The sequence below is a fragment of the Mirounga leonina genome, unplaced genomic scaffold, assembly GCF_011800145.1.
Source record: "Mirounga leonina isolate KUSES-001 unplaced genomic scaffold, KU_Mleo_1.0 Mir_169, whole genome shotgun sequence".
In the NCBI taxonomy this organism is placed as follows: Eukaryota; Metazoa; Chordata; class Mammalia; order Carnivora; family Phocidae; genus Mirounga; species Mirounga leonina.
In genome coordinates, this window is record NW_023270431.1 from 22,537,699 (window position 1) to 22,562,123 (window position 24,425).

Consider the following 24,425-nt stretch of genomic DNA (forward strand, 5'->3'; position numbering starts at 1 on the left):
GTAGAAGGGAGGAAATAACAAAGATCACAGCAGAAATAAATGATGGGAGTGAAATACATATAGTGATTCATATATAGTGATATATACCCACTTTGGAGATGTCACTGTTAGATATTGTGGAGAAGAAATATGAAGTAGAATATTGTTTTACCCTTGAGAACCTTACATTCTATGGTGTGGCAGGCAGAATAATGGGCCCCTAAAGATGTCCACATCCCAGTCTGCTGAAACCTGTGAATATGTAAACTTAAAAGGCAAAGGGACTTTCCAGATGTGATTAAGGTTAAGAATTTTGAGATGGAGAAATTAACCTGAATCATCCAGGTAGGTCCAATGTTATCACACGAGTCCTTAAAAGTAGTAAATCTTTCTTGGCTTTGGTCAGAGAAAGATATGATGATAGAAGAAGGTCAGAAAGATGAGATATTTCTGGTTTTGAAGATGGGGGAAAGGACTCAGAAGCCAAGGAATGTGAGTGGATTCAGGACGGTATAAAAGGCAAGGAAATGGATTTTCCCCTAGAGCTTCTAGAAGGAATGCCACCCTGCTCTCTTGATTTTAGCCCAATGAGACCCATGTTAGACTTCTGACCTGCAGAACTATTGGATAATACATTTCTGTTGTTTAAGCCACTAAGTTTATGTTAATTTGTGATGGCAGGAATAAAAACTGCACCTACAGGAACAAGAAGTCTAATATATATATGTTAAAAAAAAAAAAAGAAGAAGATAGCAGGAAGGGAAGAATGAAGGGGGGAAAATTGGAGGGGGAGATGAACCATGAGAGACTATGGACTCAGAGAAACAAACTGAGGGTTCTAGAGGGGAGGGGGGTGGGAGATGGGTTAGCCTGGTGATGGGTATTAAAGAGGGCATGTACTGCATGGAGCACTGGGTGTTATATGCAAAGAATGAATCATGGAACACTACATTAAAAACTAATGATGCAATGTATGGTGATTAACATAACATAATAATAAAAAAATAAAAAAATTATATATATATATTAAAATAGCACTTTCCATATTTTGCCAATTCACTTTTCACAATTTGGAGCAAAATATGGGAAGTGTCATAGAGACATGACCAAAGCTCTTGAAGATTTGAGAACAAAACAGGGATTAAGGAGGACTTCAGGAAGGAGGGGATATTTGGTCTGGGTTTTTGAGGTTACATAGAATTTCAAGAAATAGAGATGAGGAAGACAAATTCCAGGCAGAGGGAATGGGATTAACAAAGGCAAGTAAGTGTGAAAATATGTACTGTGTTTGGGGAAAAGGTGGATAGACCAGTATTGTAGCACAGATGATTAGATTAATATTGCTAAAATATTTTTTAGTATTGGATATTTTTATTGAATCACAGATTTATAAAATATTCAGAATGCAGTGATATAGAGAAGCTTAAATTGGAACCAGATCATGAAAAATTTTGAATTTTCGACAGTCTATTATTTTTACTTACAATATATCAAAATTAATATATGCATATATTAAAAACACTGCTGTTTAAAAAAATGTAGAGACTTGGTCAGAGTTTACTTTAAAAGGGAGAATTGGGGGCGCCTGGGTGGCTCAGATGGTTAAACGTCTGTCTTCAGCTCAGGTCATGATCTCAGGGTCCTGGGATCGAGTCCCGCATCGGGCTCCTTGCTCCTTGGGAGCGTGCTTCTCCCTCTGCCCCCCCCCCGTCTCTCATGAATGAATAAATAAAATCTTTAAAAAAAAAAAAGGGGAGAATTGATTGGGGAGGAAAGAGGAGAAAGATTAATTGGCAGGAAAATAGTTAAGTCACTGATGCTATCTAGATGAGATAGTGGCATATCTAAAAAAAATAGCACAGATACCAGTGAATTTTTACACTCATTTTCCATGGTATTTCATTCAAAGTACTCTATGGTCAAGTTTCCCTATCTGTGGACTTTTGGACATATGGGAAATGTAAGAAAAATATGCTTTACATAAGATTATATTTATAAGCAATTTAACTAAATTGAAACACTTTGCTTCAATGACTGGCAAATGAAGCTGGTATATCCCTTTCCCCCATGATGACATAGTTCTGATCTTCGGAGCCTGCCTGCTTTTCTTACTGAACTGGGAAGAGAATTCCTAAATTTTCCACCATTCTTGGCTTGGTATCAATACTCCCCAACACTAAACTATGACCCCTGGGATGATTCTACTTCTACCATTGTGAGATCCATTATCTGTATCCCTAGATGCTGCCTGCCTCAGTGGGCAACTTGTACTTCAGGATCTTGAAAACTTGCCAGTTTGTCTTGGAGGAGTAGTAATAATTTCCTTGAGTTTACTTTTGCCTTCTGAGACTTTCTTCTTACCATTTCTCTCTTGATCTTTCTCTTATTATCTCCTGTTTTCCATGGAGCACTTCTGTCCCAACCCTTCCCCAAACTCCATTCTTTAGGCCACTTCTCAGAAAGAAGAGCCTTTAGCTTTATTTTTATGGTGTCATTATAGATAAGAAACATTGTAGAGTGAGAGGATAGGCGATTTAATTGGATTTGGATGAGAGGGAGTGAGAGGAATAAATGGAGGATAAAGATGGTTGGAATATGCCAACCTGGGTGCCTGGGAGAATGTGACTCATTAATAGATAATGAAAAGTAAGGAGGAACTTGGCCATGTTGAATTTGAGGCTCCAAACGCCTCATTTAAGTACAGCTGTACAGCAGTCATTTAGAAATGGCAGGCTGGCCTGGCAGCTATAATGAGTCTGTGGTAAAATATGCTGGTGGACATACAGGAAGGATAATTCTAGAAGTGAAAATATATGAAGAGAGTGAGTTTGAGAGGATACATGGAGACGGAAAGGGGACCAAAGAAAAAGATCATGGACAGTTTTCTTTGTTCATTATTGTTGACAATCTTCCTTCTCTTTTATTGGTAAGAAGTCTAGTTGACTCACCCGGCCAACTTTTAGCAACTGGAAATCATTGTTTTTACTCTTGGATCCACTGTCCTTCTCATTGGCCTGGGGTGTGGGGATTTGAGAAACCTAGTCTCTAGTGGTTTATCTCATTCAGTGTCATTTTGCACTAGGAAAAAAAAAAAAAAAAGTCCCCAACCTGAGCTGCATATCCCAAGCATGTATTCTGCTTTTATATCATATCAAAGTTTCTCCAAGTTAATCCAGAGAGGGAAAATCCAAGTATTCTTTTTCCCTTCTGGGTCTATGGCAATGAGCAGTAATGAAAGTGTAGTCTTTGTGAATTAAAAAAAATGATCTGTACCCATATTGGTATGCTCTGGGAATACTTCAGTGCTTCCAAATAGCTTTTGCTCGAATATATTTCTTTATAGTAATGGCTATCTCAGCTGCACCCATGTGAAAAGCTTTTAATTTGGTTAAATTTATGCTAGGAGTTGTTGGAAATTGGAGCTTTGCAGGGGTTCCTCTCCTCGTCTTATTGTAATTCTCATACCAATTTGTCCCCTGAGAAGTTATGCAGCTCTCCATCTGGCCATATTCATAAGCCATCCTTCTAGTAGAACTTCGATAGAATGCATCAGCTTCCTTGAAATTAGATTAGCATCTCAATTGGAGAGTTTTCCAGGCTTTTCCTGCTGACAGGAGATGAAAGCCTCATAAATAAAAATGCTGCTTTGTTTGCCTCTGTTGGGATGGACCTTGTGGAAGAAGAAGACAGGTCTAAACATCTTTTCATTTGTTGTTACAGATTTCTCTTCTTCCATGGCTTGATATTAATGCCCCCTCTTCCAGTGTTATCTACTGTAAACATTATATAATAACACTGGAAAGTTAACTAGTACCCTTCAATCTAGCATTTGCTTCTTCTAACTACTTGAGAAATCTTCTCAGTGGAGGATGTGGGTTCTTTGTGCTTCATTATCAAATACCATCATTCTAGATAAGGTAATACATGAACTAGTTGCTTTTCTCCTCAGAATTTCATGTCCCCAAATAATCAATAGTAATTGGCAGTGTATTTGGAATAAAACGTCATAATGAAGTCTGCATATGTTAGACTGGAAGTAGATACTCAAGTCTATGTCTTTATTTAACATAGGTTAATAATTTACAGATGGCATTTAAGCACATAAGGCAATCTGGGACATAAGATTAGGACTTGGGCTTCATTTGAGCTGAGACATAACTGAATAAAGTTATGACATGGAACTTGATTTTATCAGTATGATGTTTGTGATTATTCTACTTTTGTATTAAAATGATTTTGAGACAGGTGACCTTCTTGTTATTATTGATATAATTGTGATAAAGTTATTGGTCATAATAATTTATATTATTTAAGAATCAGGTGGTTAGGATCTGTAAGATTTGAAGAAGTATCGGAGTCAGTGTCTCTGGAGTCAAAGTTAAAGCGATTCAGGGAGAGAAAAGGAGTTATGTGCTATCAGAAACAGAATACTGAAGGACATCATAAAGAAGGGTAGCGGTTTTGGGCTGGAGTGTATCTCCCTGGTACCTTGGAAAATACCTATGATTGAGGGACAAGGATGAAGACAGCTTAGTAATAATCAAAGTCAGGGAAGAGCTGTTGGAAAGCAATGTGGAAGTGGCACTAGAAATAATTTTGTGTCATTGAAGTGTATTCAATTTTCTCATTTTGGTATAATATGGAATTCTAAACTTTTTCTAAAAAGAATTTTAAATATGGTATTTGTCTCATTGACATTCTCAAGACTGATGTTGTCTCTTCCAAACTACTTTCTACTTTTCAATAACTCCCATTTATCTTCCACACACCTTGAAAACAATTTTAAACAAATTTTAACGAAAATAGGTTATTATATTTTCTAAAGAATGGAGAAATTTATAATGCATTGCTTTTATATATGAGAACTTCCTAAAGTTGAATACTGTTTCAGGGAAAAGCAATTACCTAAGAAGGTGGTTAAAATTTCAGGCCATATTTGATCAACAATTTATTCCTGAATTATGCTGCCTAGTGGTAGAATACCAAGAGTAAGTTTTCTTAAAATGCTAGCTATGATTTCGGGGAACTGTCAGTCTCATCATGTTTTTATTATGGGAAAGAATCCTAACTGCAACAGAAATAAAATAATAGACAGGAGCCATATGCAACTTTATCTATTTGCTGCCAAGAAATTGTCTTCTGTTTTAAAGACTGAAGACATCTAAGACATATAGGGAAATGTAATCCTTTATATGAAATGATGCATTTGATTGCGTGACAGTGATTGGAAATATGGAATGCAATGTTTGTTTTTAAGAAATTATTTAAATATACTGATTGTGAATTAAATTATCCCCAATGGCTTTTCTGATCATAGGATTTTTTATTTACTTTTGGTTAGCTTTAGATTTCTATCCAGTTGGCCCTTTATTGTTAACTTTTATAGGATTGTATGTGTGAGAGTGTACATGTGTGTCTATGTGTGTGGCGGGAGCAGTTTTTTGGTTAAACTGGAGAAAGCAGTGATTTTACATTTTGGAAGATATTTAAAACATATGAAATTGAGATTGAATAACCTGGCCCTAGTAACTTATAGTAGGTTGAAATCACAGCATGAAACTCAATATCAGAATCAAATAAATTTTGAGTCTTCTTAAATTTAACATGCTAACTCGTGATATAAAAATTACAGACTGAGGAAGAGAGGAACAGATGGGTCATAGCTCCATAGTGTTCATAGTGTAATAAGGCCAGGAAGAAGGCTAGTCTGAGCAGAAGGGCTCAGTTCTACCTCTGAGAAAGGTGCATCTTTTTTGTTGAAAAATGGAGGCTGACAAGAAGTCATCAAGCAAACTCTGTTTTCTTCAGAATAGAAGACCTAGTTCCTACATATGTTTGATAATTTGTGGTAGCTGTATTTTTGTTTTTGCAGAAAAGTACACTTGTCATATTTGTACAGCTATGCTTCAGGTTGGAGACTGCTGTGTAAAGGGAGTATGCGTCTACGGAGAAGTGAGAGGAGGTCTTATTGTAGAGAAGCATGGGTGTGCTTTCAAGAAACAGAACCAAACAACTGACAAATGCATAGAGGAGGAAAAAGAAACACAACTATAATTTTGCAGGGTAGCCTCTATGCTTTGTGTGGGAGCTTAAATTCTGTTATCCTCTGGCTGTGGCCATCCCTGCTGCTGTGGCCCCTCTGCTGTCACTCTGACTCTCATAGGTCTTGGGGAACATATCACTCATTTTGATGGTGTTTTCTTCTCTCTAGGGGCCCTTGCTTTTCCTTCTAACTTCAAACAGTTTAAGGATGGGCACTCTCCTCATTGCCTTACCGGTCTTCCTTTAGAGTCTAATAAAGTACCTCATTCTTTGACCCCCAAATGGTGTAGAGTACCTGGATGCTCTCTTACCTTAGGATGATTTCCCTGTCCATCAGGTTAGAACTTCCAGGGATGTATATGGGGTAGATTAGCTCTCCATGGTGCCCTTGGGTAGACATTCTCCTATACCAATGGAAAATGACATGCTGAAAGTGACCAAGTGATAGGTTTGCTGTGCTGATTTTTTTCCAAGTCAAATTGTCCTTTTCTTTTTCTTCCCTAGTTAATAATGGGTATGTGAATGAATGTTTGTGTTTATGTGGGTGACTCACACATCCTAATATAGAACTTTATAGAAATGAATTTCAGAGAGTTTTCTTTTTCAAAGAAAAAGAAACACTCTTTAGCTGTTGACTGTCTTTCACCACTTATTATGTGAGAAGTGAAACATCAGTAACTTAAAAGAAATTTTAAGATCAATGTGTTTGAGCTTTTCTGGTTTTAAAATTCTTTACAGAAACTTGTCAAAAAGATTATGTAATGGAAACAAGGAGGCTGAACTCAGAGCACTGGGAAAATGTCTTTGTTTTCCCTGAGTGCAAAAAAAAAAAAAAAAAAAAAGAAAGAAAAAAAAAACAGTCTTATTCTGGAGAGACTCCTAGCTAGTGTCAGTGTACATGTTAGTTATGTGCAGTTCTTGCTTTTGAGGGACTACTGATCTGATTTACATGGAAACAAAGACTGGGATATAACCATGTATTCACAAGAGCCGTGGTGAACTAATGAATGAGGAAAAAGTGGAAAATGAACCAACCGTTGGGGTAATTCAGGCATAAATGGACTTTCTCTGAGGTGATCTGAAGTTGCCCTAATTCTTCCTTTGTTCCAGTTGTATAGATCCAGTCTTAGAAATGTAGTGGAAGGTTAACATGTCAGACTGTGACTTTATTCTGTCTCTGGAATAACCAAAATCAATTTGCTCTCTCCAGGAGGACTCCACTAAAGTATAGGAATAGTCTACTGGGGAAAACTTCCTCTGAAGATGGACATAGTTTCATTTTTGTTTCATTAGCTCTTGTTGCAGAGAAGATGATGGATAAACTTAGTTATTTGCTGCTTTTCTTATTAAGGGTTTTATCCATTTCTTTTCAACATAGAAGGATATTGGAGCTTAAATGTGATTGCTGAGATTTGTCATTTTCAGTAGCTCAGGGATCTCCCTGAAATAAACTAAAGGCATTTGCTTTCAACATTCATGTCTATAAAACCACAACTGAGAGGGAAATGTGTGAACTTTCAAACCCCGGACACTGCTGCATTTAAGAATTGTTACTACGAATGTTGAAATATTTTCCTCCTGGTCGCTGTTCATGCTTGTGTGTGTGTGTGTGTGTGTGTGTGTTTGTATGTGTGTTTGCTCAGATATATTTCATCTACTCAAGAATTCTGAATTCAAGAATTTTGCATCAGAACTTTTGCTTCCTCATTTAGATTAAGATGTAGAATTGTATTAGTGTTTTAAAGCAAGCTGCAACTTGTGTCGACATGATCAATGTGAAATGAAACATTTAGCCAAATACCCTGTTAATACACACATTGTTTACAGAAATTAGGGTATATATATATATATATACCCATACATACATACATACATATATATATACACATACATATATATATGTATATATATATATTCATTTCTGTGAAATATTCTTAAAGCAATTTTAAGAAAAGTTGAATTTTTCTCTACATTGCCGTTTTATATCTGCCTTATAAAAATTATGACTTGTTTTTAGATGTGACACTTATTCAAAATGAAATGAAATAAAGTGAAATAAAATATAATTTAAAAGTACTCAGCCTTTCTTTTCCCTGCATTAAACAGTGTCTGTGGTGGAGTTTGTCCTGAAATGAGTCTGAGAAGACCAGTTCTGTGGTACGGAGGTGATGCTACTTAACCTGCTTTGGCCTCTGTTTACTCTCTTACAAAATTAGGGCACTAGAGAAATAATCTCTGTGGTCTCTCCCCTGACTTTCCCTCTAGCTCTAAACACTCAGTTTTGCTTTTCTGTGCCCTGCATACACCACTATCTAACATTCCCTTGAGAACAATACTTTCAGTGTATAGCTCTGTCTTCAAATAGTATTCAAGAGAGAGAAAAGTCTGAGGCAGCAGATGCAGCATTTTCAAATTTTAAGGCTCAACTGAGAAGAGAAGAATTCATCCAGAGAAGGGTATAAATTCCACTTGACTGAATGTTAGCACCTTCCACACACCTCCATAAGGGAAGGGGTTGACATTACAAAGATTTTCCCATCCCTAATGACTGTGGTTGAAAGTCTTGATTATACAATATTTTGACTTGCACTTCAAAGTTCCCTCAATGCCTCCATCTATGTCCATGGGTAGCTCTCTAAATACAGCAGCTGTGCCATCTGTTTCAAATATTATTTCAGCCCTCGCTGTTTTTGGATAAATTTCATAAATTGTATTGCATACACACACATTTAATTGAACAAACGAGAAGCCTTTCCAGTTTAAAAAAGCTTCCTAAATGACAAGAAGTGTCCAATTTCCATTCAAATGGTTACTCAGGGGCTTTAAAATGTGTGAATTCATCTAACAGAGGCTGGTGGTGTATTTTGAGGCAGATGGCTTGATTCTGTGAAGAAAAAAAATTAAGTGGATTTTACTATCAATCTTATTTTTTTTTTTTTTTGGCAAAAGACTGACATAATAAAGATGTGTGTATTACTGAGAATGCTTTTTAATAATGATTCTACCTTATGTTTTCCCCCAAGAATATGGTTAACTGACTAGGAAAATCTATTTAGAGATTTTATGTTTATCCATAATGATCAGTTTAGGAGGGAAAAAAAAGAAGCCCACTAAAAAATTGCTGAAATCCAAAGGAAAATAATGCTCTACAACTTTCTAAAGGAGTCCAAGAGGAAAGGAATTCTGAAGTTTATCTGATATTTCCACTGTTAAATAGTTTCAAAGTCAATAAGTTGAAGATTCTGAAAGAAGGACAAGGGATTTCACTTCAAATAAGAATGTCTTTCGAGGAATATCTACAGTATAGATGTCATGCCCAGGGCACTTTGTATATTTATGACTAGCAGTTTTTTTTTTTTTAAAGATTTTATTTATTTGACAGAGAGAGACACAGCAAGAGAGGGAACACAAGCAGGGGGAATGTGAGAGGGAGAAGCAGGCTTCCCACTGAGCAGGGAGCCTGACATGGGGCTCGATCCCAGGACCCTGGGATCATGACCCGAGCTGAAGGCAGACACTTAATGACTGAGCCACCCAGGCACCCCATGACTAGCAGTTTTAAAGTTGAGTCAATGGAATGATCAGTCACCATTGCTATGTGCTCTCAAGTTTAGACTCATGTTAGCATGTGTCAAAATTATGTCAAAAGTTCTGTGCTCTAAAGGTCCTTTCAAGTCTTGCCTGCTTTATGGAACATTATAATTTACTTCCAAAATTCACTCAATCCTTCTTCCATTTGTAGTTTGTGGAATTGACTGAGTTCTTGGTTAACTCCTGAGTAGTAAAAACCAAACATGTGTCTTTGTCCTCTTGGAAATGATTGTTCAGCAACCTTGTTTTAAGCCCAACAACCAACTGCTTCTTTTAGCACCAGTTATTGGTTTAGGGATGAACATATGACTTAAGTTGTCCTAATCAGTTTAAAAGAAAAAGCATTTGTTTGATAGCTTGGAAAAGGTGCTTTCTCTCTTGTAGTTGACATGGACAGGGAAGCATGTGGCCTTCAAGCTACTGACAACTTCCTGAAACATAAGGAGAACCGACCTAAGGAGAAAGTGAACAATGCAGACAGCAGGATGAAAAGTGGAAAGAACCTGCATCTTTGATTATATAATTGAACATTTGGGTCCATGGCCATGAAGTTCACTGTGCCTCTGGATTTGCCCTTATGTTAGCCAATGCTCATGGTTAGAACAATTATTGTCTCTGCCAGTTGGGGTGAGGTTTTTGTTTTTTTTTTCTCTCTCTTGTGTGTATGTGTGTATGTGTGTGTGTGTGTGTAAAGTTTCTTTTGTTTACATGTAACATATGCAAAATTAAAGTTAATAAATTTTTACTTAAGGAATTTCACATGTTGTGATTCCTTTCATTGACAATTACCTTAGTTCCTCCAAATTCTGAGTCATAATCTCCAAGATTTTTAAAATGAACTTTTGCTGGAGGAGAGGAAGATGGCAGCTAAGTAGGAGGATCATAGGCTTGTGTCATCCCATGAACAAAACTAGATAACAAATCATTCTATATACCCCAGAAAATGACCTGAAGACTGACAGAACAACTCCACAACTAAAGGGGGAGAAGAGACCACACTGAAGAAGGTAGGAAATATGGAGACTTGGTTTAAGGGAGAAATGGATTACAGGTGTTGCAGAGGGGAGGGAGCCATGGTTATGGAGAAGTGTGAGAAAGAGAGAGGAGCACACAGGGGAATGCACAAGGAGAACATTTCCCTAAAGCCATTGCTTGGAAAATGAGAGGGGCTGAATTTTGTGAGTTCTCGTAACCAATGGGGCTTAAAGCCTGGAGTTTTAAAGGTCAGTGGGCTTGGCTGGAATAGAGACCAGAAGGCACTGCCTTGCTCCTGGAGAGAAGGTAGACAAACAACCAGTGGTGATGGTGTGGAAACTGTGAACAGAAGAATGCCTGGGGCACACAGTGGGAGATTATTAGCTCTTCTTGGAGCATGTCCCTGACAGGTAGTGTTCACAGAGATGCCTCACCAGGGACAAAGGAGTTGGCTGGCACCATTTCCTTCTCCTGTTCTCAGCATAAACATAGACCCACCTATGAAAGCAGCACAACACCAACACTGGGTGCCTTACTTGCTTATACCAAGCCCCCTCCAATCCCCCTCCCCCCATACTCTGGAGAGACTGCCCTTCTCAGTCAAGCTTGCCTCAGTCCTAGTGAAGTGAGATGAGACCCTCCTTCAGAAGATCAGCACAAACTCCTGCCTACACCATGTCTCCTGATCAGAGAGTCCTGTAGGGCCTCAGTTCTGGTGGAGTTGGTGTCAGGTCTCATTTCACAAGCAGACCAGAGCACACCTAGTTAAAACTCACCATGTTCAGTCCAGGGACCAAACACTGCCCACAGCAGGCAAGGAGAACCTCTGTAGAGGACTGTCCTGAAGGAGAGAGCAGCCAAAGCACAGAAGCAGGGCACACACAGCACACACTGGAGACACTCCATGAAGGACCAGGCCCTGGGCACTACATGACCTCTTCTTCATAAGGCCATTAGCTTCAGGAGCAAGAGACATAACTGGCTTTTCTAAAACACAGAAGAAAGTGGAGGCTTAGAAAAAATACAAAGATGGAGGAACTTATCCCAAATGAAAGAACAACATAAGGCTACGACCAAAGATCTAAGTGAAAAAGATACTAGTAACATGCCTGATGGAGAATTTAAAGCACATACATAAGGTACTCCCTGGGCTTGAGAAAAGAATGGAAGACATGGTGAGACCCTTACCACAGAGTTAAAAAAGAATCAGAGATGGGCGCCTGGGTGGCTCAGTTGGTTAAGCGACTGCCTTCTGCTCAGGTCATGATCCCAGGGTCCTGGGATCGAGTCCCGCATCGGGCTCCCTGCTTGGTGGAGAGCCTGCTTCTCCCTCTCCCACTCCCCCTGCTTGTGTTCCCTCTCTCGCTGTCTCTCTCTCTTTCAAATAAATAAATAAAATCTTTAAAAAAAAAATCAGAGATGAAGAATGCAATAAACAAGATTGGAAACAGGTTTGATGCAATGAACAGCAGGCTGGAAGAAGCAGAGGAATTAATTAGTGACCTAGGAGACAAAATAATGGAAAATAATGAAGCCAAATAAGAGAAAGAATTATATAACATGAGAATAGACTTAGGGAACTCAGTGACTTCATCAAACATAACAACATTCATATTATATGAGTCCCAGAAGAAAAAGAGAAAAGGGGACAGAAAATTTATTTCAAGAAATAATAGCAGAAAAATCTGGGGAAGGAAACAGACATCCAGATCCAGGACACAGGGAACTTCCATCAAGATCAACAAAAGCAGGCCAACACCATACATATTATAATTAAATTTGCAAAATATAGTAATAAAGAAAAAATCTTAAAAGCAGCAAGATAAAAGAAGTACTTAGTAAGGGAAAATCCATAAGGCTAGCTGAAGATTTCTCAACAGAAACTTCGCAAACCAGAAGAGGGAGGCATCTATTCAAAGTGCTGAATGAGAAAAATCTGCAGCCAAGAATACTCTACCCAGCAAGACTGTCATTCAGAATAGAAGGAGAGATAAAGACATTTCCAGACAAAGAAAAACTGAAGGAGTTTGTAATCAATAAATCAGCCTGCAAGAAATATCAAAGGGGACTCCTTGAGTACAAAGGAGAGACCAAAAGTAACAAAGACAAGAAAAGATCAGAGAAAATCTACAGAAACAATGACAAAACAAGAAACAAAGTGGTGATAAATACATATCTATCAGTAATTACTTGGAGGGCGCCTGGGTGGCTCAGTTGGTTAAGCGACTGCCTTCGGCTCAGGTCATGGTCCTAGAGTCCCTGGATCGAGTTCCGCATCGGGCTCCCTGCTTGGCAGGGAGTCTGCTTCTCCCTCTGACCCTCCCCCTTCTCATGTGCTCTCTCTCTCATTCTCTCTCTCTCAAATAAATAAATAAAATCTTTAAAAAAAATAATTACTTGGAGTGTAAATGGACTAAATATTCCAATCAAAAGGCATAGGGTGTCATAATGGATAAATAATAAGGCTGATCTATATGCTGCCTATAAGAGACTCCTTTTAGACCTAAAGACATTTGCAGATTGCAAGTGAGGGGGTGGAGAAACATTTATCATGAAAACGGATGTCAAAAGAAAGCTGGAGTAGCAATACTTATACGGGACAAACTAGAGTTTAAAACAAAAGACTGTAACAAGAGACAAAGAAGGGTACTATATAATCATAAAGGGACAATCCAACAAGAAGATATAACAATTGTAAATATTTATGCACTCAACATAGGAGCACCCAAATACATAAAACAATTAATAACAAACATAAAGGAACTAACTGATAACACAATAATAGTAGGGGACTTTAACACCCACTTACATCAGTGGACAGATCACCTAAACAGAAAATAAACAAGGAAACAATGTCTTTGAATGACACGCTGGACAAGATGGACTTAACAGATATAGTCAGAACATTCTACCATAAAACAGCAGAACACACATTCTTTTCTAGGATGCATGGAGTGTCCTCCAGAATAGATCATATATTAGGTCACAAAACAGGCATCAACAAATACAAAAAGATTGAAAGCATACCATGCATTTTTTCTGACCACAATGCTATAAAATTAGAACTCAACCACAAGGAAAAATTTGGAAAGACCACAAATACAGGCAGGGTAAACAACATGCTACTAAACAATGAATGGGTCAACCAGGAAGTCAAAAAAATAAAAAATACATAGAAATAGATAAAAATGAAAACAACGGTCCAAAACCTTTGGGATGCAGCAATTGTGGTCCTAAGAAGGAAGCATATAGCAATACAGGCATACCTCAAAAAGCAAGAAAAATCTAACAACCTAGGTGTTACATCTAAAGGAGCTAGAAAAAGAGCAACAAACAAAGCCTAAAGCCAGCAGAAGGAAGGAAATAATAAAGATTAGAGCAGTAATAAATGATACAGAAACAACAACAACAAAAAACAATAGAACAGATCAATGAAACCAGGAGCTGGTTCTTTGAAAAATCAATAAAATTGACAAACCTCTAGCCAGAGTTATCAAAAAGAAAAGATAAATAAAATCACAAATGAGACAGGAGGAATAACAAGCAATATCACAGAAATATAAACAATTAAAAGAGTATATTAAGAAAACCTGTATGCCAACAAATTGGACAACATGGAAGAAATAGGCGAATTCCTAGAAACATATAAACTACCAAAACTGAAATAGGAAGAACTAGAAAACTTGGACAGACCAATAACCAGTGGAGAAATTGAATCAGGAATTAAAAGAGTCCCAACAAACAAAAGTCCAGGGATAGATGGCTTCACAGGTGAATTGTACCAAACATTTAAAGAAGAGTTAATATTTATTCTTTTCAAACTATTCTAAAAATAGACAAGGAAGAAAAACTTCCAATTCATTCTGTAAGGCCAGCGTTACCCTGATACCAACACCTGATAAAAGCTCCACTAGAGAACTAAAGGCCAATATTACTGATAAACATGGGTGCAAAAAATCTCAATAAAATACTAGCAAACTGAATTCAACAATGCACTAAAAAATTATTCACCAGTATCAAGTGGGATTTATTCCTGGGTTGCAAGGTGGTTCAATATTTGCTAAATCAATTAGTGTGATATACCACATTAATAAAAGATTAATAACCATATGATCATTTCAATAGATGCAGAAAAAGTTTTGACAAAGTATAACATCCATTCATGATAAAAACCATCAACAAAGTAGGTTTAGAGGGAACATGCCTAAACATAACAGAGGCCCTATATGAAAAACCTACAGCTAATATCATCCTCAATGGGGAAAAACTGAGAGTTTTTTCTCTATGATCAGGAATAAGACGGGGATATCCACTCTCACCACTGTTGTTTAACATAGTACTGGAAGTCCTAGCCATAGCAATCAAACACAAAAGGAAATAAAAGACATCCAAATTGGCAAGGAAGAAGTCAAACTTTCACTATTTGCAGATGACATGATACTACATATAGAAAACCTGAAAGACTCCGCTAAAAAACTGCTAGAACTGATAAACAAATTCAATAAAGTCGTAGGATATAAAATCAACATACAGAATTCTGTTGCATTTCTATATACTAATAATTAAGGATCAGAATTATGGAACTTACCCCACTTACAATCACATAACTAGGAATAAACTTAACCAAAGAGGTGAAAGACTCTGAAAACTATACAGCACTGATAGAAAAAATAAAAAAATGACACAAAGAAATGGAAAGACATTCCATGCTCATGGATTGGAAGAACAAATATTGTTAAAATGTCTATACCACCCAAAGCAATCCACACATTTAACTCAATCGTTATCAAAATACCACCAGCATTTTTTCATAGAGCTAGAACAAACAACCCTAGAATTTGTATGGAACCACAAAAGACACTGAATAACCAAACAAACCTTGAAAAAGAAAAACAAAGCTGGAGGCATCACAAGTGTGGACCTCAAGTTATAATACAAAGCTGTAGTGATCAAAACATTATGGTACTAGCACAAAAAAGTAGACTCATAGATCAATGAAATAGAATAGAAAACTCAGAAATGAACCCACAACTATATGGCTAATTAATCTTTGACAAAGAAAGAAAGACTATCCAATGGGAAAAAGTCTCTTCAACAAATGATGTTGGACTACAATATGCAAATGAATGAAACTGGACTACTTTCTTACACCAAACACCAAAATAATTCAAAATGGATTAAAAGACCTAAATGTGAGACCTGAGACCATAAAAATCCTAGAAGAGAACATAGGCAGTAACTTCTTTGACATTGGCTATAGAAACTTCTTTCTAGACATGTCTCCTGAGGCAAGGGAGACAAAATTAAAATAAACTATTGGGGCTACATCAAAATAAAAAGCTTCTGCACAGAAAAGGGAACAATACACAATACACAAAACTAAAAGACAATGTACTGAATGGGAGGAGATATTTGCGAATGACATATCTGATAAAGGGTTAGAATCCAAAATCTATAAAGAACTTATAAAACTCAACACCTCCAAAATGAATAATCCGACTGAAAAATGGGTAGAATTTTTCCAAAGAAGACATAGAGATGGCCAAGAGACTCATGAAAAGATGCTCAACATCACTCATCATCAGGGAAATACAAGTCAAAACTACATCTGTCGTAATGGTTAAACTCAACAACATCAGAAACAACAGGTGTTGGCAAGGATGTGAAGAAAGGGGAATCTCTGGCACTGTTGGTGGGAACGCAAGTTGGTGCAGCTACTCTGGAAAACAGTATGGAGGTTCCTCAAAAAGTTAAAAATACAACTATCCTACAATTCAGCAATTGTACTACTAGGTATTTACCCAAAGACTACAAAAATACTAATTCAAAGGGATACATGTATCCTGATGTTTATAGCAGCATTCTCTACAATATCCAAATTATAGAAATATTTCAAGTGTCCATTGACTGATGAATGTATAAAGAAGAGGTGGTATATACACATATATTACTCAGCTACAAAAAAGAATGAAATCTTGCCATTTGCAATGACATGGATGGAGTTAGAGAGTATTATGCTAAGTGAAATAAGTCAGAGAAAGACAAATACCATATGATTTCACTCATGTCGAATTTAAGAAACAAAACAAATGAGCAAAGGGGAAAAAAAGAGAGAGAGAGGCAAATTGAGAAACAGACTCTTAACTGTGGAGAACAAAGTGATGGTTACCAGAGGGAGGTGTTTGGGGGGATGGGTTAAATAGGTGATGGGGATTAAGGAGTGCACTTTCGATGAGTACCAGTGTTGTATGGAAGTATTGAATCACTGTATTGTACACTTGAAACTAATACTACCCTGTATGTTAACTACCTGGAATTTAAATAAAAAAAATTTAAAAGAACATTTGCTTAATCCACAGTTGTCATGTTAGTTAGTCCACACTTCTTTTAGTTGGGCTTCTTTGATCTCTACTTGCATACGGACATACTTCAAAAACTCTCCACCTGTAAACTTTGGGGCCCAGTTTCTTCAAGAAATGTATGTTAGGGCCATGCTTAGGGTCAGAGTAGTTGGACCTGCATGGTTGTCAATTTCAGACATCCTCTATGCATGAATAAATTCAAATCATATTTACTCCTAAACTATCACACCCTAGAAGAGTGCAGATCATTGGGATATGCCAATACCTAAGATTAAAAAAAGTTGACTATTAAGTCTTTTTTTTTTTAATTTTATTATGTTATGTTAGTCACCATACAATACATCATTAGTTTTTGATGTAGTGATCCACGATCCACTGTTTTCGTATAACACCCAGTGCTCCATGCAGTATGTGCCCTCCTTAATACCCATCACTGGGCTAACCAATCCCCCCTCCCCCTCCCCTCTAAAACCCTGTTTGTTTCTCAGAGTCCATAGTCTCTCATGGTTCATCTCTCCCTCCAATTCCCCCCGCCCATTTTTCCCTTCCTTCTCTTAATGTCCTCCATGTTATTCCTTATGTTCCACAAATAAGTGAAACCATATGATAATTGATTTTCTCTGCTTGACTTATTTCACTTGGCATAATCTCCTCCAGTCCCATCCATGTTGATGTAAAAGTTGGGTATTCATCTTTTCTGATGGCTGAGTAATATTCCATTGTATATATGGACCACATCTTCTTTATCCATTCATCTGTTGAAGGGCATCTCGGCTCTTTCCACAGTTTGGCTATTGCGGACATTGCTGCTATGAACATTGAGGTGCATATGGTCCTTCTTTTCACTACATCTGTATCTTTGGGGTAAATACCCAGGAGTGCAATTGCTGGGTCATAGGGTAGCTCTATTTTTAAATTTTTGAGGAACCTCCACACTGTTTTCCAAAGTGGCTGTACCAACTTGCATTCCCACCAACAGTTTAAGAAGGGTTCCCCTTTCTCCACAACCTCTCCAACATTTGTTGTTTCTTTCCCTGTCCGTTTTTGCCATTCTAACTGGTGTAAGGTGGTATCTCAGTGTGGTTTTGATTTGGATTTCCCTGATGGCTAATGATGATGAACATTTTTTCATGTGTCTGTTAGCCATTTGTATGTCTTCTTCAGAGAAGTGTCTGTTCATCTCTTCTGCCCACTTTTTGACTTGATTATTTGTTTTTTGGGTGTTGAGTTTGAGAAGTTCTTTATAGATTTTGGATACCAGCCCTTTATCTGTAGTGTCATATGCAAATATCTTCTCCCGTTCTGTGGGTTGCCTCTTTGTTTTGTTGACTGTTTCCTTTGCTGTGCAGAAGCTTTGTATCTTGATGCAGTCCCAAAAGTTCATTTTTGCTTTTGTTTCACTAGCTTTTGGAGATGTATCTTGAAAGAAGTTGCTGTGGCCGATGTCAAAGAGATTACTGCCTATGTTCTCCTCTAGGATTTTGATGGATTCCTGTCTCACATTGAGGTCTTTCATCTACTTTGAGTTTATCTTTGTGAGTGGTGTTAGAGAATGGTCGAGTTTCACTCTTCTGCATGTGGCTGTCCAATTTTCCCAGCACCATTTATTGAAGAGACTGTCTTTTTTCCATTGCATGTTTTTTCCTGCTTTGTCAAAGATTATTTGACCATAGAGTTGAGGGCCCATATCTGGGTTCTCTATTCTGTTCCATTGGTCTATATGTCTGTTTTTGTGCCAGTACCATGCTGTCTTGGTGATCAGAGCTTTGTAATATAGCTTGAAATTGGGCAACGTGGTGCCCCCAGCTTTGTTTTTCTTTTTCAACATCTCCTTGGTGATTCAGGGTCTTTTCTGATTCCATACAAATTTTAGGATTGTTTGTTCCAGCACTTTGAAAAATGTCATTGGAATTTTGATCAGGATGACATTGAAGGTATAGATTGCTCTGGGTAGCATAGACATTTTAACAATGTTTATTCTTCTGATCCATGAGCATGGAATATTTTTCCATCTTTTTGTGTTGTCTTCAGTTTCTTTCATGAGTGTTCTGTAGTTCCTAGAGTATAGATCCTTTACCTCTTTGGTTAGGTTTATTCCGAGGTATCTTATGGTTTTTGGTGCTATTGTAAATAGAATAGTTTCTTTAATTTCTCTTTCTACAGTTGTGTTGTTAGTGTATAAGAAAGCAACTGATTTCCGTGCATTGATTTTGTATCCTGCCACATTACTGAATTGCTGGATGAGTTCTAGTAATTTGGGGGTGGAGTCTTTTGGGTTTTCCACATAAAGTATCATGTCGTCTGTGAAAAGAGAGAGTTTGACTTCTTCTTTGCCAATTTGGATACCTTTTATTTCTTTTTGTGGTCTGATTGCTGTTGCTAGGACTTCTAGTACTATGTTGAACAACAGTGGTGAGAGTGGGCACCCTTGACGTGTTCCTGATCTTAAGAAAAAGGCTCTCAGCTTTTCCCCATTGAGGATGATATTCGCTGTGGGTTTTTCATAGATGGATTTTATGAGCTTGAGGAATGTTCCCTCTATCCCTATAATCTGGAGAGTTTTAATCAGGAAAGGATGTTGTATTTTGTCAAATGCTTTTTCTGTATCAATTGAGAGGACCATATGGCTCTTCTCTCTCCTCTTACTAAATGTGTTCTATCACATTGATTGATTTGTGAATTTTGAACCACTCTTGCATCCCGGGGATAAATCCCACTTGGTTGTGGTGGATGATCCTTTTAATGTATTGTTGGATCCTATTAGCTAGGATTTTGTTGAGGATTTTGGAATCCATATTAATCAGGGATATTGGTCTGAAATTCTCCTTTTTGAAGGGATCTTTGCCTGGTTTGGGGATTAAGGTAATGCTGGCCTCATAGAATGAGTTTGGAAGTTTTCCTTCTGTTTCTATTTTTTGAAACAGCTTCAGTAGAATAGGTATTATTTCTTCTTTGAATGTTTGGTAGAATTCCCCAGGGAATCCATCAGGCCCGGGACTCTTGTTTTTTGGGAGGTTTTTGATCACTGCTTCAATCTTGTTACTGGTTATTGGTCTATTCAGGTTGTCAATTTCTTCCTGTTTCAGTCTTGGCAGCTTATAGGTTTCCAGGAAGGCCTCCATTTCATCCAGATTGCTCAGTTTATTGGCATATAGTTGTTGATAATAATTTCTAATAATTGTTTCTATTTCCTTGGTGTTAGTCGTGATGTCTCCCCTTTCATTCATAATTTTATTAAGTTGGGTCTTTTCTCTTTTCTTTTGGATAAGTCTGGCCAGTGGTTTATCAATCTTATTAATTCTTTCAAAGAACCAACTTCTAGTTTCATTGATCTGATCTACTGTGTTTCTGGTTTCTTATTCCTTGATTTCTGCTCTAATTTTAATTATTTCTCTTCTAATGCATGGCTTAGGCGTCGTTTGTTGCTTTTTCTCTAGTTCTTTAAGGTGTAGAGTTAGTTGGTGAATTCGGGATTTTTCTATTTTTTTGAGTGAGGCTTGGATGGCTATGTATTTCCCCCTTAGGACTGCCTTTGCAGTATCCCATAGATTTTGGACCGATGTGTTTTCGTTCTCATTGATTTCCATGAATTGTTTAAGTTCTTCTATGATTTCTTGGTTGACCCAAACATTCTTGAGCAGAGTGGTCTTTAGCTTCCAAGTGTTTGAATTTCTGCCAAATTTTTTCTTGTGATTGAGTTCTAGTTTTAGAGCATTGTGGTCTGAGAATACACAGGGCATAATCTCAGTCTTTTGGTATTGGTTGAGACCTGATTTGTGACCCAGTATGTGGTCTATTCTGGAGAAAGTTCCATGTGCACTCGAGAAGAATGAGTGTTCTGTTGTTTTAGGGTGGAATATTCTGTATTTTTCTATGAGGTCCATCTGGCCCCATGTATCATTCAAAGCTCTTGTTTCCTTGTTGATTTTCTGCTTAGATGATCTGTCCATTGCTGAGAGTGGAGTATTGAGGTCTCCTACAATTAACGTATTGTTATTAATATGTCTCTTTATTTTGGTTAACAGTTGGCTTATGTAGATGGCTGCTCCCATGTTGGGGGCATAGATATTTACAATTGTTAGATCTTCTTGTTGGATAGACCCTTTAAGAATGATATAGTGTCCTTCTGTGTCTCTTATTACAGACTTTAGTTTAAAATCTAATTTGTCTGATATAAGAATTGCTACTCCAGCTTTCTTTTGAGGTCGCTGGCATGGAAGATAGATCTCCATCCCTTTACTTTCAGTCTGGATGTATCTTTAGGTTCAAAATGAGTCTCTTGTAGACAGCATATGGATGGGTCCTGTCTTTTTATCCAGTCTGCAACCCTGTGCTGTTTTATGGGAGCGTTTAGGCCATTCACGTTGAGAGTGATTATTGAAAGATATGAATTAATTGTCATCATGTTGCCTGTGAAGACGTTGTTTTTATAGATTGTCCCTATAAATTTCTGTTGTAGATCACTCTTGGGGTCTTTGTCCTTTTATAGAACCCCCCTTAATATTTCTTGCAGGGCCAGCTTAGTGGTCACATATTCTTTCAACTTCTGCCAGTCGTGGAAGCTCTGCATCTCTCCATCCATTCTAAATGAAAGCCTTGCCGGATAAAGTATTCTTGGCTGCATGTTCTTCTCATTTAGTACCCTGAATATGTCTTGCCAGGCCTTTCTGGCTTGCCAGGTCTCTGTGGATAGGTCTGACGTTATTCTGATGTTCCTCCCTATGTACATAAGCAATCTCTTCCCCCTAACTGCCCTTAAGATGGTTTCCTTGGTTCTAAGATTTGCAAGTTTTCCTATTACATGCTGGGGTGTTGGCCTGTTTTCCTTGATCTTAGGAGGGGTCCTCTCTGCCTCTATGACTTGAATGTTTGTTTCATTCCCCAGATTAGGGGAGTTCTCAGCTACGATTTGCTCAAATACATCTTCTAGTCCTCTCTCTCTCTCCACTCCCTCTGGGATTCCAATTATTCTGACATTAGAATGCCTCATGGTGTCACTTATTTCTCTGATTCTATTTTCATGGATTCTGAGTTATTTTTCCCTGGCCTCCTCTTTTCCCTTTTTATCTATTATATTGTCTTCCAGGTCGCTTATTCTCTCTTCTGCCTCAGTTACCCTAGCTGTTAGATTATCTAGATTGGATTGGATCTCATTGATAGCATTTTTAAATTCTGCCAATTCACCTTTTATTTCTGCCCTTAGAGACTCTATGTTGCCATTAATTGATTTCTCATTCTAGCCATTGTCTTCACAATTGCTAGCCTGAATTCCATTTTCGACATGTTGGTTATATCTGCATCCATTTGTAAATCTGCAGCATAAGTCATGATCTCTGAGTCTTTTCTGTTTTGGGGGCTCCTCCTCCTAGTCATTCTGTTGATGGGTGTTTGAGGGAATATATAGAGTCCAAATTATTGACCAGAACCCAAGCAAGATGCACCTGTTTTCTTGGGACCTTAGGGTTGCTGGCCTCTTGTTTTCCCAGCCTGTCTTCTGTGGGAGGGGCCTGTAGCGCTGTTACTTAGGCAACCCTGTTTGGGCAGAGTTGCCCTGCTCCCCTGTGGCGGGGGATGGGCTCAGTGGGAATCAGTCTTTGGGGCTTTTGTTCTCTGGTGCCTTTCCCTGGCAGCTTTCCGCGTCTCTTCCATGAGTCAGAGCAGAAGAGACTGTTTCCAACCCTCTGCCTCAGAGCAGAGAGACCTCAGTCTGTTCTTCAGTGAGCTCTCCAGGCCACACTGTCTCCGTTTCTGTCCTTGCTGCTATAAACTGCAGCATCCTGGGTTGTGCACCCCTCCGTAGCTCTCCCAGTCCTGCCTCCAGGTGGGGGCACGTCTCTGCCCTTTGTGCTTCTAAAAGCCCAGCCACTCCCAGTTCGTGTGCGCGCGACTCCGCTGCTCTGGGTTCTGTCCCGGGGACTGCAGTTCACATGCGTGTGACTCCACTGCTCAGGGTTTCCACCCCGGGGGGTTGCAGTTCACCGGTGGGACCCCGGCGCACCAGGTTTCCGCCTCGGAGGCTGCAGTTTGCGTGGGCGCGACCCCGCTGGTCTGGTTTTCCACCCCGGGGGCTGCCCTCAAGTCCTTTCCCAATGCTACCGGTCTGTGAGTCTGTGCCCCGTCCACAGAGCTCAAGGCTGTCACTCACCGGTGGTGTAGGATTCCCACGTCCAGGCTCCCTCCCGCTGCCATTTATCCTCTGATATCTGCCCGCAGAATCACGGCTCTCCACTTCTTACCTCAAAACCAACCGCCTGCAATATTCTGTTTGTAGAGATCCAGATCTTCTTACATCTCAGGTTGGTTTCGTGGATGCTCAGAGTGGTCTGGTAGATATCCAGCTCAATTCCGGGCACCAGTTGAAATAGGGTCCCCTACTCCTCCGCCATCTTTCTCCCTCCTCGACTATTAAGTCTTAAAATAGTTTTAGTAGCCCTGTTTTATAGTTCTTTCTGACAGATTTAAATATAATTCTGTGAGGAAAGCAAACCACGTATTTACTCTTTGAGGCATTTCCAATGATGTAGGTCTATAGAAGAAAAGCCCATGGGGATGTACCTCAAGTGGAGTGAGGTTTTTTTGATACTTGCAGCTAAAAACATCCCAGTAGATATATATACCCAAGGATGTGGCTTAGGTGGATGCCACACTAGGCTCAATTGTATAAGTCATGAGATCATCTCCCTGTCATGAGTGGTGGGTCCTATCTTCCAGCTCCAAATCAGAAATTCTGGGGGGGAGACCCACCAGCATGCTTTAACAAACCCCCCAGGTGATTGTGTTTGAAGACCACTGAACTGAGCATATCAGACAGATATGTAATTTGCAAACTCTTGTGTTTCCTTAGGATTCTCAGATATAGAATAATAAAATAGTTTTCATAGTAATAAGGTGATTCAAAATGTAAAGAACTCACTGAAGACATTTTTCGTGATTATGACTTTTCGTTATGCCAAGCAATATCATTGCTAATGAATTGTTTTGGATGACTGCATATGGTAGAGAATTACCCCAGTTGTATGTGTGTTTGAAACTCACCAGCTGACTTGGAAACCTCATTGCCATTGGATGGCCTGGTGGAAGCATTTAAGTCAGGTTGGAAGATACTGGGGAATTTCTCAGGGCATGGTTGTCAGACCCTTGGCCCCAGAGGATTTTACCTATGTTAGTTTTTATGAAGTGGGTCTAGAAAATGGGAGACGGTGTTAATATGGGTTCTTTCAAAGGCAGACTGTGTTTTTATCTCTTGGTTAATTCAGTGCTTAGTGGCCCTCTGGCCTGATCACAGTTCTATAGTCCCCTGAGAATCAGTTGTTAAGCCTAATTATGATTGCTTTGAACTTCCGTGAGACTCTGATGTCAAAGGTCTCCTATTAGGTTTTTGATCACAGTTTTTTGTCTTAGCTTGCCCCTTATGTGATCACATATTGCTGCATTTCTGCTCACATGCTGAGACCCTCTCTCTTCTTGGTGCCTCCC

At 38.5% G+C, this 24,425-nt stretch overlaps 1 non-coding gene across 1 annotated transcript; it reads right to left on the reverse strand.

Annotated features, from left to right (window-relative positions):
- Positions 1 to 23,379: 23,379 nt before the first annotated feature.
- On the reverse strand, positions 23,380 to 23,510 carry LOC118017463. Its single transcript, XR_004681164.1, has one exon. It is a non-coding gene; the product is annotated as a small nucleolar RNA SNORA18 (small nucleolar RNA).
- Positions 23,511 to 24,425: the final 915 nt, after the last annotated feature.